This window comes from Somniosus microcephalus, unplaced genomic scaffold (assembly GCF_052327205.1).
Source record: "Somniosus microcephalus isolate GS21.2 unplaced genomic scaffold, FLI_Smic_1.0 scaffold521, whole genome shotgun sequence".
Taxonomy (NCBI): domain Eukaryota; kingdom Metazoa; phylum Chordata; class Chondrichthyes; order Squaliformes; family Somniosidae; genus Somniosus; species Somniosus microcephalus.
This window is the reverse complement of record NW_028225708.1, coordinates 106,100-120,000: the sequence shown is the minus strand read 5'-3', so window position 1 is coordinate 120,000 and position 13,901 is coordinate 106,100.

The following is a 13,901-nucleotide window of genomic DNA, read 5'->3' as shown; positions in this document are numbered from 1 at the left end:
AAAGTGTCGCCGACCCGTACCGGCTGCCGCCCCGTCGGTCAGCGGCAGCGTATCGGGGATAACTTCGGGAAGGAAAGTCCGATCCGGGCGGGGTCAACTGCCACCTAACGGAGTGGCGGGCCCGCACAGAGCAGTACCTGTCTTGTGTAGCTGCCCCTTTCCCCGGCCGAGGTACAGCCGTTGGCTGGAGACCGCTTTTCGACTGCTGAGCCGGAGCCGCGGGGGCCCACCTTGAGGCGCCGGCTGTCCTAGCAAGCCAGGGGCAAGGGGCATCCAGTGGTACCGGAACGGAGTCGGTCCGACACCGGGAAGCCGGGTGCCCGTCGCTCCGAATGGAGCCCGGTGTTTTCGTGCGTGTAACAAGGCGGGCGTTTGGACACGGTTGTCCGGGAGCGGGTCCGCAACGGCGGGAGGAGGCCTGAGTTTGGCCGGCCGGCAGTCGAACGCCTTTGCCTCCGGACTTCCGTGTCCGATTTCGGCCAGGGAGGGCTCGTTGGAAGGCCCCGGCACTGGCGCACACTATATTATCGGCCTGGACCCCGGCAAGGTCGGGAAAGTGTCGCCGACCCGTACCGGCTGCCGCCCCGTCGGTCAGCGGCAGCGTATCGGGGATAACTTCGGGAAGGAAAGTCCGATCCGGGCGGGGTCAACTGCCACCTAACGGAGTGGCGGGCCCGCACAGAGCAGTACCTGTCTTGTGTAGCTGCCCCTTTCCCCGGCCGAGGTACAGCCGTTGGCTGGAGACCGCTTTTCGACTGCTGAGCCGGAGCCGCGGGGGCCCACCTTGAGGCGCCGGCTGTCCTAGCAAGCCAGGGGCAAGGGGCATCCAGTGGTACCGGAACGGAGTCGGTCCGACACCGGGAAGCCGGGTGCCCGTCGCTCCGAATGGAGCCCGGTGTTTTCGTGCGTGTAACAAGGCGGGCGTTTGGACACGGTTGTCCGGGAGCGGGTCCGCAACGGCGGGAGGAGGCCTGAGTTTGGCCGGCCGGCAGTCGAACGCCTTTGCCTCCGGACTTCCGTGTCCGATTTCGGCCAGGGAGGGCTCGTTGGAAGGCCCCGGCACTGGCGCACACTATATTATCGGCCTGGACCCCGGCAAGTTCGGGAAAGTGTCGCAGTCCCGTAGCGGCTGCCGCCCCGCCGGTCAGCGGCAGCTTATCGGGGATAACTTCGGGATGGAAAGTCCGATGCGGTCGGGGTCAACTGACGCTGAACGGGGTGGCGGGGCCGCACAGACCAGTAGCGGGCATGTGTAGCTGCCTCTTGGCCCGGCCGAGGTACAGCCGTTGGCTGGAGACCGCTTTCCGACTGCTGAGCCGGAGCCGCGGTGGCCCACCTTGACGCGCCGGCTGTCCTAGCAAGCCAGGGGCAAGGGGCATCCAAGGGTACCGGAACGGAGTCGGTCCGACACCGGGAAGCCGGGTGCCCGTCGCTCCGAATCGAGGCAGGTGTTTTCGTGCGTGTAACTAGGCGGGCGTTTGGACCCGGTTGTCCTGGAGCGGGTCCGCAACGACGGGAGATTGCCTGTGTTTGGCCGGCCGGCAGTCGAACGCCTATCGCTCTGGACTCCCGTGTCCGATTTCGGTCAGGGAGGGCTCGTTGGAAAGCCGCGGCGCTGGCGCACACTATATTATCGGCCTGGACCCCGGCAAGTTCGGCAAAGTGTCGCCATCCCGCAGCGGCTGACGGGCCGCCGGTCAGCGGCAGCTTATCGGGCATAACTTCGGGAGGGAAAGTCCGATCCGGTCCGGATCAACGGCAGCCGAACGGGGTGGCGGGCCCGCACAGACCAGTGCCTGGCTTGTGTAGCTGCCCCTTTCCCCGGCCGAGGTACAGCCGTTGGCTGGAGACCACTTTCCGACCACTGAGACGGCGGGGCGGGGGGCGGCCTGCACGCGCCGGCTGCCAGAGCAAGCCAGGGGCAAGGGGCATCCAACGGTATCTGAACGGAGTCGGTCCGACACCGGGAAGCCGGGTGCCCGTCGCTCCGAATCGAGCCTGGGGTGTACGTGTGTTTAACAAGGCGGGCGTTTGGACCCGGTTGCCCGGCACCAGTCGAACGCCTGTCGCTCCCGACTCCCGTGTCCGATTTCGTTCGGGGATGGCTCGTTGGAAAGCCCCGGCTCCGGCGCACACTATATTGCCGAAGTGGCCCCGGGCGAATTCGGGAAAGTGTCGCCGTCCCGCAGCGGCTGACGGGCCGTCGGTCAGCGGCAGCTTATCGGGGATAACGTCGGGAAGGAAAGTCCGATCCGGTCGGGGACAACGGCAGCTGAACGGGGTGGCGGGGCCGCACAGAGCACTACCTCGCTTGTGTAGCTGCCTCTTTCCGCGGCCGAGGTACAGCCGTTGGCTGGAGACCGCTTTCCGACCACTGAGACGGCGGGGCAGGGGGCGGCCTGCACGCGCCGGCTGCCAGAGCAAGCCAGGGGCAAGGGGCATCCAACGGTATCTGAACGGAGTCGGTCCGACACCGAGAAGCCGGGTGCCCGTCGCTCCGAAGCGAGACCGGGGTTTTTCGTGTGTAACGTGGCGGGCCTTTGGACCCGGTTGGCCGGGCGGCAGTGGAACACACACAGACACTCGCATACACTGAGAGAGACAGAGAGAAGATAGAGATACACAGAGTGAGAAAGACAAAGTCAACTCAGTAACTGAAATGTGAAAACTGACAACTGGGAAACCAAAAGTCAGAGTGGCAAATGATGAACCAAGGTGGCAACTGATTAACTGAAAACTTGTCATTCACATTTGGGACGGAATTCAGGATGGGAATGTATTCGGCCGCCTTACCGGGGCTTGGGGGTGCTGCTTTCCCGCTTGTGGAACCGAGTTGGGGTCGTCAAATGGCCTGGTGCATTGTTTGAAACACTGGTTAATGAGTTGTCAAGGTCGGAAATCATAGAACATAAGAGCAGCTCATTAACTGAAATTTTGAACATCGACAACTGGTTAACCAAAAGCCAGAGCGACAAATGATTAACCAAGGAGGCAACTCATTAACTGAATTTCGAACATCGACAACTGGCTAACCAAAAGACACAGGGACAAATGAGTAACCAAAGGGCCAACTCATTAACTGAAATTTCAAAGAGGCAACTCATTAACTGAAATTTTGAACATCGACAACTGGTTAACCAAAAGCCAGAGCGACAAATGATTAACCAAGGAGGCAACTGATTAACTGAATTTCGAACATCGACAACTGGTTAACCAAATGTCAGAGCGACAAATGATTAACCAAGGAGGCAACTCAATAACTGAATTTCGAACATCGACAACTGGTTAACCAAGAGTCAGAGCGACAAATGATTAACCAAGGAGGCAACTCATTAACTGAAATTCGAACATCGACAACTGGGTAACCAAAAGACACAGGGACAAATGAGTAACCAAAGGGCCAACTCATTAACTGAAATTTCAAAGAGGCAACTCATTAACTGAAATTTTGAACATCGACAACTGGTTAACCAAAAGCCAGAGCGACAAATGATTAACCAAGGAGGCAACTCATTAACTGAATTTCGAACATCGACAACTGGTTAACCAAAAGCCAGAGCGACAAATGATTAACCAAGGAGGCAACTCATTAACTGAATTTCGAACATCGACAACTGGCTAACCAAAAGACACAGGGACAAATGAGTAACCAAAGGGCCAACTCATTAACTGAAATTTCAAAGAGGCAACTCATTAACTGAAATTTTGAACATCGACAACTGGTTAACCAAAAGCCAGAGCGACAAATGATTAACCAAGGAGGCAACTGATTAACTGAATTTCGAACATCGACAACTGGTTAACCAAATGTCAGAGCGACAAATGATTAACCAAGGAGGCAACTCAATAACTGAATTTCGAACATCGACAACTGGTTAACCAAGAGTCAGAGCGACAAATGTTTAACCAAGGAGGCAACTCATTAACTGAAATTCGAACATCGACAACTGGGTAACCAAAAGACACAGGGACAAATGAGTAACCAAAGGGCCAACTCATTAACTGAAATTTCAAAGAGGCAACTCATTAACTGAAATTTTGAACATCGACAACTGGTTAACCAAAAGCCAGAGCGACAAATGATTAACCAAGGAGGCAACTCATTAACTGAATTTCGAACATCGACAACTGGTTAACCAAATGTCAGAGCGACAAATGATTAACCAAGGAGGCAACTCATTAACTGAAATTCGAACATCGACAACTGGGTAACCAAAAGACACAGGGACAAATGAGTAACCAAAGGGCCAACTCATTAACTGAAATTTCAAAGAGGCAACTCATTAACTGAAATTTTGAACATCGACAACTGGTTAACCAAATGTCAGAGCGACAAATGAGTAACCAAGCAGGCAACTGATTAACTGAAAACTTGTCATTCACATTTGGGACGGAATTCACGATGGGAATGTATTCGGCCCCCTTACCGGGCCTTGGGGTGCTGCTTTCCCGCTTGTGGAACCGAGTTGGGGTCGTCAAATGGCCTGGTGCATTGTTTGAAACACTGGTTAATGAGTTGTCAAGGTAGGAAATCATAGAACATAAGAGCAGCTCATTAACTGAAATTTTGAACATCGACAACTGGCTAACCAAGAGTCAGAGCGACAAATGATTAACCAAGGAGGCAACTCATTAACTGAATTTCGAACATCGACAACTGGCTAACCAAAAGACACAGGGACAAATGAGTAACCAAAGGGCCAACTCATTAACTGAAATTTCAAAGAGGCAACTCATTAACTGAAATTTTGAACATCGACAACTGGTTAACCAAAAGCCAGAGCGACAAATGATTAACCAAGGAGGCAACTCATTAACTGAATTTCGAACATCGACAACTGGTTAACCAAATGTCAGAGCGACAAATGATTAACCAAGGAGGCAACTCATTAACTGAATTTCGAACATCGACAACTGGATAACCAAGAGTCAGAGCGACAAATGATTAACCAAGGAGGCAACTCATTAACTGAATTTCGAACATCGACAACTGGGTAACCAAAAGACACAGGGACAAATGAGTAACCAAAGGGCCAACTCATTAACTGAAATTTCAAAGAGGCTACTCATTAACTGAAATTTGAACATCGACAACTGGTTAACCAAATGTCAGAGCGACAAATGAGTAACCAAGCAGGCAACTGATTAACTGAAAACTTGTCATTCACATTTGGGACGGAATTCACGATGGGAATGTATTCGGCCCCCTTACCGGGCCTTGGGGTGCTGCTTTCCCGCTTGTGGAACCGAGTTGGGGTCGTCAAATGGCCTGGTGCATTGTTTGAAACACTGGTTAATGAGTTGTCAAGGTCGGAAATCATAGAACATAAGAGCAGCTCATTAACTGAAATTTTGAACATCGACAACTGGTTAACCAAAAGCCAGAGCGACAAATGATTAACCAAGGAGGCAACTCATTAACTGAATTTCGAACATCGACAACTGGATAACCAAAAGACACAGGGACAAATGAGTAACCAAAGGGCCAACTCATTAACTGAAATTTCAAAGAGGCAACTCATTAACTGAAATTTTGAACATCGACAACTGGTTAACCAAAAGCCAGAGCGACAAATGATTAACCAAGGAGGCAACTCAGTAACTGAATTTCGAACATCGACAACTGGGTAACCAAGAGTCAGAGCGACAAATGATTAACCAAGGAGGCAACTCATTAACTGAATTTCGAACATCGACAACTGGTTAACCAAGAGTCAGAGCGACAAATGATTAACCAAGGAGGCAACTCATTAACTGAATTTCGAACATCGACAACTGGGTAACCAAAAGACACAGGGACAAATGAGTAACCAAAGGGCCAACTCATTAACTGAAATTTCAAAGAGGCTACTCATTAACTGAAATTTGAACATCGACAACTGGTTAACCAAATGTCAGAGCGACAAATGAGTAACCAAGCAGGCAACTGATTAACTGAAAACTTGTCATTCACATTTGGGACGGAATTCACGATGGGAATGTATTCGGCCCCCTTACCGGGCCTTGGGGTGCTGCTTTCCCGCTTGTGGAACCGAGTTGGGGTCGTCAAATGGCCTGGTGCATTGTTTGAAACACTGGTTAATGAGTTGTCAAGGTAGGAAATCATAGAACATAAGAGCAGCTCATTAACTGAAATTTTGAACATCGACAACTGGTTAACCAAAAGCCAGAGCGACAAATGATTAACCAAGGAGGCAACTCATTAACTGAATTTCGAACATCGACAACTGGATAACCAAAAGACACAGGGACAAATGAGTAACCAAAGGGCCAACTCATTAACTGAAATTTCAAAGAGGCAACTCATTAACTGAAATTTTGAACATCGACAACTGGTTAACCAAAAGCCAGAGCGACAAATGATTAACCAAGGAGGCAACTCAGTAACTGCATTTCGAACATCGACAACTGGGTAACCAAGAGTCAGAGCGACAAATGATTAACCAAGGAGGCAACTCATTAACTGAATTTCGAACATCGACAACTGGTTAACCAAAAGACACAGGGACAAATGAGTAACCAAAGGGCCAACTCATTAACTGAAATTTCAAAGAGGCAACTCATTAACTGAAATTTTGAACATCGACAACTGGTTAACCAAAAGCCAGAGCGACAAATGATTAACCAAGGAGGCAACTCATTAACTGAATTTCGAACATCGACAACTGGTTAACCAAGAGTCAGAGCGACAAATGATTAACCAAGGAGGCAACTCATTAACTGAATTTCGAACATCGACAACTGGGTAACCAAGAGTCAGAGCGACAAATGATTAACCAAGGAGGCAACTCATTAACTGAATTTCGAACATCGACAACTGGTTAACCAAAAGACACAGGGACAAATGAGTAACCAAAGGGCCAACTCATTAACTGAAATTTCAAAGAGGCTACTCATTAACTGAAATTTGAACATCGACAACTGGGTAACCAAATGTCAGAGCGACAAATGATTAACCAAGCAGGCAACTGATTAACTGAAAACTTGTCATTCACATTTGGGACGGAATTCACGATGGGAATGTATTCGGCCCCCTTACCGGGCCTTGGGGTGCTGCTTTCCCGCTTGTGGAACCGAGTTGGGGTCGTCAAATGGCCTGGTGCATTGTTTGAAACACTGGTTAATGAGTTGTCAAGGTAGGAAATCATAGAACATAAGAGCAGCTCATTAACTGAAATTTTGAACATCGACAACTGGTTAACCAAAAGCCAGAGCGACAAATGATTAACCAAGGAGGCAACTCAATAACTGAATTTCGAACATCGACAACTGGCTAACCAAAAGACACAGGGACAAATGAGTAACCAAAGGGCCAACTCATTAACTGAAATTTCAAAGAGGCAACTCATTAACTGAAATTTTGAACATCGACAACTGGTTAACCAAAAGCCAGAGCGACAAATGACTAACCAAGGAGGCAACTCATTAACTGAATTTCGAACATCGACAACTGGTTAACCAAATGTCAGAGCGACAAATGATTAACCAAGGAGGCAACTCATTAACTGAATTTCGAACATCGACAACTGGATAACCAAGAGTCAGAGCGACAAATGATTAACCAAGGAGGCAACTCATTAACTGAAATTCGAACATCGACAACTGGGTAACCAAAAGACACAGGGACAAATGAGTAACCAAAGGGCCAACTCATTAACTGAAATTTCAAAGAGGCAACTCATTAACTGAAATTTTGAACATCGACAACTGGTTAACCAAATGTCAGAGCGACAAATGAGTAACCAAGCAGGCAACTGATTAACTGAAAACTTGTCATTCACATTTGGGACGGAATTCACGATGGGAATGTATTCGGCCCCCTTACCGGGCCTTGGGGTGCTGCTTTCCCGCTTGTGGAACCGAGTTGGGGTCGTCAAATGGCCTGGTGCATTGTTTGAAACACTGGTTAATGAGTTGTCAAGGTAGGAAATCATAGAACATAAGAGCAGCTCATTAACTGAAATTTTGAACATCGACAACTGGTTAACCAAGAGTCAGAGCGACAAATGATTAACCAAGGAGGCAACTCATTAACTGAATTTCGAACATCGACAACTGGCTAACCAAAAGACACAGGGACAAATGAGTAACCAAAGGGCCAACTCATTAACTGAAATTTCAAAGAGGCAACTCATTAACTGAAATTTTGAACATCGACAACTGGTTAACCAAAAGCCAGAGCGACAAATGATTAACCAAGGAGGCAACTCATTAAATGAATTTCGAACATCGACAACTGGTTAACCAAATGTCAGAGCGACAAATGATTAACCAAGGAGGCAACTCATTAACTGAATTTCGAACATCGACAACTGGTTAACCAAGAGTCAGAGCGACAAATGATTAACCAAGGAGGCAACTCATTAACTGAATTTCGAACATCGACAACTGGGTAACCAAAAGACACAGGGACAAATGAGTAACCAAAGGGCCAACTCATTAACTGAAATTTCAAAGAGGCTACTCATTAACTGAAATTTGAACATCGACAACTGGTTAACCAAATGTCAGAGCGACAAATGAGTAACCAAGCAGGCAACTGATTAACTGAAAACTTGTCATTCACATTTGGGACGGAATTCACGATGGGAATGTATTCGGCCCCCTTACCGGGCCTTGGGGTGCTGCTTTCCCGCTTGTGGAACCGAGTTGGGGTCGTCAAATGGCCTGGTGCATTGTTTGAAACACTGGTTAATGAGTTGTCAAGGTCGGAAATCATAGAACATAAGAGCAGCTCATTAACTGAAATTTTGAACATCGACAACTGGTTAACCAAAAGCCAGAGCGACAAATGATTAACCAAGGAGGCAACTCAGTAACTGAATTTCGAACATCGACAACTGGTTAACCAAAAGACACAGGGACAAATGAGTAACCAAAGGGCCAACTCATTAACTGAAATTTCAAAGAGGCAACTCATTAACTGAAATTTTGAACATCGACAACTGGTTAACCAAAAGCCAGAGCGACAAATGATTAACCAAGGAGGCAACTCAGTAACTGAATTTCGAACATCGACAACTGGTTAACCAAATGTCAGAGCGACAAATGATTAACCAAGGAGGCAACTCAGTAACTGAATTTCGAACATCGACAACTGGTTAACCAAATGTCAGAGCGACAAATGATTAACCAAGGAGGCAACTCAGTAACTGAATTTCGAACATCGACAACTGGTTAACCAAGAGTCAGAGCGACAAATGATTAACCAAGGAGGCAACTCATTAACTGAATTTCGAACATCGACAACTGGTTAACCAAGAGTCAGAGCGACAAATGATTAACCAAGGAGGCAACTCATTAACTGAATTTCGAACATCGACAACTGGGTAACCAAAAGACACAGGGACAAATGAGTAACCAAAGGGCCAACTCATTAACTGAAATTTCAAAGAGGCAACTCATTAACTGAATTTCGAACATCGACAACTGGTTAACCAAATGTCAGAGCGACAAATGATTAACCAAGGAGGCAACTCAGTAACTGAATTTCGAACATCGACAACTGGTTAACCAAGAGTCAGAGCGACAAATGATTAACCAAGGAGGCAACTCATTAACTGAATTTCGAACATCGACAACTGGTTAACCAAGAGTCAGAGCGACAAATGATTAACCAAGGAGGCAACTCATTAACTGAATTTCGAACATCGACAACTGGGTAACCAAAAGACACAGGGACAAATGAGTAACCAAAGGGCCAACTCATTAACTGAAATTTCAAAGAGGCTACTCATTAACTGAAATTTGAACATCGACAACTGGTTAACCAAATGTCAGAGCGACAAATGAGTAACCAAGCAGGCAACTGATTAACTGAAAACTTGTCAATCACATTTGGGACGGAATTCAGGATGGGAATGTATTCGGCCCCCTTACCGGGGCTTGGGGTGCTGCTTTCCCGCTTGTGGAACCGAGTTGGGGTCGTCAAATGGCCTGGTGCATTGTTTGAAACACTGGTTAATGAGTTGTCAAGGTCGGAAATCATAGAACATAAGAGCAGCTCATTAACTGAAATTTTGAACATCGACAACTGGTTAACCAAGAGTCAGAGCGACAAATGATTAACCAAGGAGGCAACTCATTAACTGAATTTCGAACATCGACAACTGGATAACCAAAAGACACAGGGACAAATGAGTAACCAAAGGGCCAACTCATTAACTGAAATTTCAAAGAGGCAACTCATTAACTGAAATTTTGAACATCGACAACTGGTTAACCAAAAGCCAGAGCGACAAATGATTAACCAAGGAGGCAACTCATTAACTGAATTTCGAACATCGACAACTGGTTAACCAAATGTCAGAGCGACAAATGATTAACCAAGGAGGCAACTCAGTAACTGAATTTCGAACATCGACAACTGGTTAACCAAGAGTCAGAGCGACAAATGATTAACCAAGGAGGCAACTCATTAACTGAATTTCGAACATCGACAACTGGGTAACCAAAAGACACAGGGACAAATGAGTAACCAAAGGGCCAACTCATTAACTGAAATTTCAAAGAGGCTACTCATTAACTGAAATTTGAACATCGACAACTGGTTAACCAAATGTCAGAGCGACAAATGAGTAACCAAGCAGGCAACTGAATAACTGAAAACTTGTCAATCACATTTGGGACGGAATTCAGGATGGGAATGTATTCGGCCGCCTTACCGGGGCTTGGGGGTGCTGCTTTCCCGCTTGTGGAACCGAGTTGGGGTCGTCAAATGGCCTGGTGCATTGTTTGAAACACTGGTTAATGAGTTGTCAAGGTCGGAAATCATAGAACATAAGAGCAGCTCATTAACTGAAATTTTGAACATCGACAACTGGTTAACCAAAAGCCAGAGCGACAAATGATTAACCAAGGAGGCAACTCAGTAACTGAATTTCGAACATCGACAACTGGTTAACCAAAAGCCAGAGCGACAAATGATTAACCAAGGAGGCAACTCATTAACTGAATTTCGAACATCGACAACTGGCTAACCAAAAGACACAGGGACAAATGAGTAACCAAAGGGCCAACTCATTAACTGAAATTTCAAAGAGGCAACTCATTAACTGAAATTTTGAACATCGACAACTGGTTAACCAAAAGCCAGAGCGACAAATGATTAACCAAGGAGGCAACTGATTAACTGAATTTCGAACATCGACAACTGGTTAACCAAATGTCAGAGCGACAAATGATTAACCAAGGAGGCAACTCAATAACTGAATTTCGAACATCGACAACTGGTTAACCAAGAGTCAGAGCGACAAATGTTTAACCAAGGAGGCAACTCATTAACTGAAATTCGAACATCGACAACTGGGTAACCAAAAGACACAGGGACAAATGAGTAACCAAAGGGCCAACTCATTAACTGAAATTTCAAAGAGGCAACTCATTAACTGAAATTTTGAACATCGACAACTGGTTAACCAAAAGCCAGAGCGACAAATGATTAACCAAGGAGGCAACTCATTAACTGAATTTCGAACATCGACAACTGGTTAACCAAATGTCAGAGCGACAAATGATTAACCAAGGAGGCAACTCATTAACTGAAATTCGAACATCGACAACTGGGTAACCAAAAGACACAGGGACAAATGAGTAACCAAAGGGCCAACTCATTAACTGAAATTTCAAAGAGGCAACTCATTAACTGAAATTTTGAACATCGACAACTGGTTAACCAAATGTCAGAGCGACAAATGAGTAACCAAGCAGGCAACTGATTAACTGAAAACTTGTCATTCACATTTGGGACGGAATTCACGATGGGAATGTATTCGGCCCCCTTACCGGGCCTTGGGGTGCTGCTTTCCCGCTTGTGGAACCGAGTTGGGGTCGTCAAATGGCCTGGTGCATTGTTTGAAACACTGGTTAATGAGTTGTCAAGGTAGGAAATCATAGAACATAAGAGCAGCTCATTAACTGAAATTTTGAACATCGACAACTGGCTAACCAAGAGTCAGAGCGACAAATGATTAACCAAGGAGGCAACTCATTAACTGAATTTCGAACATCGACAACTGGCTAACCAAAAGACACAGGGACAAATGAGTAACCAAAGGGCCAACTCATTAACTGAAATTTCAAAGAGGCAACTCATTAACTGAAATTTTGAACATCGACAACTGGTTAACCAAAAGCCAGAGCGACAAATGATTAACCAAGGAGGCAACTCATTAACTGAATTTCGAACATCGACAACTGGTTAACCAAATGTCAGAGCGACAAATGATTAACCAAGGAGGCAACTCATTAACTGAATTTCGAACATCGACAACTGGATAACCAAGAGTCAGAGCGACAAATGATTAACCAAGGAGGCAACTCATTAACTGAATTTCGAACATCGACAACTGGGTAACCAAAAGACACAGGGACAAATGAGTAACCAAAGGGCCAACTCATTAACTGAAATTTCAAAGAGGCTACTCATTAACTGAAATTTGAACATCGACAACTGGTTAACCAAATGTCAGAGCGACAAATGAGTAACCAAGCAGGCAACTGATTAACTGAAAACTTGTCATTCACATTTGGGACGGAATTCACGATGGGAATGTATTCGGCCCCCTTACCGGGCCTTGGGGTGCTGCTTTCCCGCTTGTGGAACCGAGTTGGGGTCGTCAAATGGCCTGGTGCATTGTTTGAAACACTGGTTAATGAGTTGTCAAGGTCGGAAATCATAGAACATAAGAGCAGCTCATTAACTGAAATTTTGAACATCGACAACTGGTTAACCAAAAGCCAGAGCGACAAATGATTAACCAAGGAGGCAACTCATTAACTGAATTTCGAACATCGACAACTGGATAACCAAAAGACACAGGGACAAATGAGTAACCAAAGGGCCAACTCATTAACTGAAATTTCAAAGAGGCAACTCATTAACTGAAATTTTGAACATCGACAACTGGTTAACCAAAAGCCAGAGCGACAAATGATTAACCAAGGAGGCAACTCAGTAACTGAATTTCGAACATCGACAACTGGGTAACCAAGAGTCAGAGCGACAAATGATTAACCAAGGAGGCAACTCATTAACTGAATTTCGAACATCGACAACTGGTTAACCAAGAGTCAGAGCGACAAATGATTAACCAAGGAGGCAACTCATTAACTGAATTTCGAACATCGACAACTGGGTAACCAAAAGACACAGGGACAAATGAGTAACCAAAGGGCCAACTCATTAACTGAAATTTCAAAGAGGCTACTCATTAACTGAAATTTGAACATCGACAACTGGTTAACCAAATGTCAGAGCGACAAATGAGTAACCAAGCAGGCAACTGATTAACTGAAAACTTGTCATTCACATTTGGGACGGAATTCACGATGGGAATGTATTCGGCCCCCTTACCGGGCCTTGGGGTGCTGCTTTCCCGCTTGTGGAACCGAGTTGGGGTCGTCAAATGGCCTGGTGCATTGTTTGAAACACTGGTTAATGAGTTGTCAAGGTAGGAAATCATAGAACATAAGAGCAGCTCATTAACTGAAATTTTGAACATCGACAACTGGTTAACCAAAAGCCAGAGCGACAAATGATTAACCAAGGAGGCAACTCATTAACTGAATTTCGAACATCGACAACTGGATAACCAAAAGACACAGGGACAAATGAGTAACCAAAGGGCCAACTCATTAACTGAAATTTCAAAGAGGCAACTCATTAACTGAAATTTTGAACATCGACAACTGGTTAACCAAAAGCCAGAGCGACAAATGATTAACCAAGGAGGCAACTCAGTAACTGCATTTCGAACATCGACAACTGGGTAACCAAGAGTCAGAGCGACAAATGATTAACCAAGGAGGCAACTCATTAACTGAATTTCGAACATCGACAACTGGTTAACCAAAAGACACAGGGACAAATGAGTAACCAAAGGGCCAACTCATTAACTGAA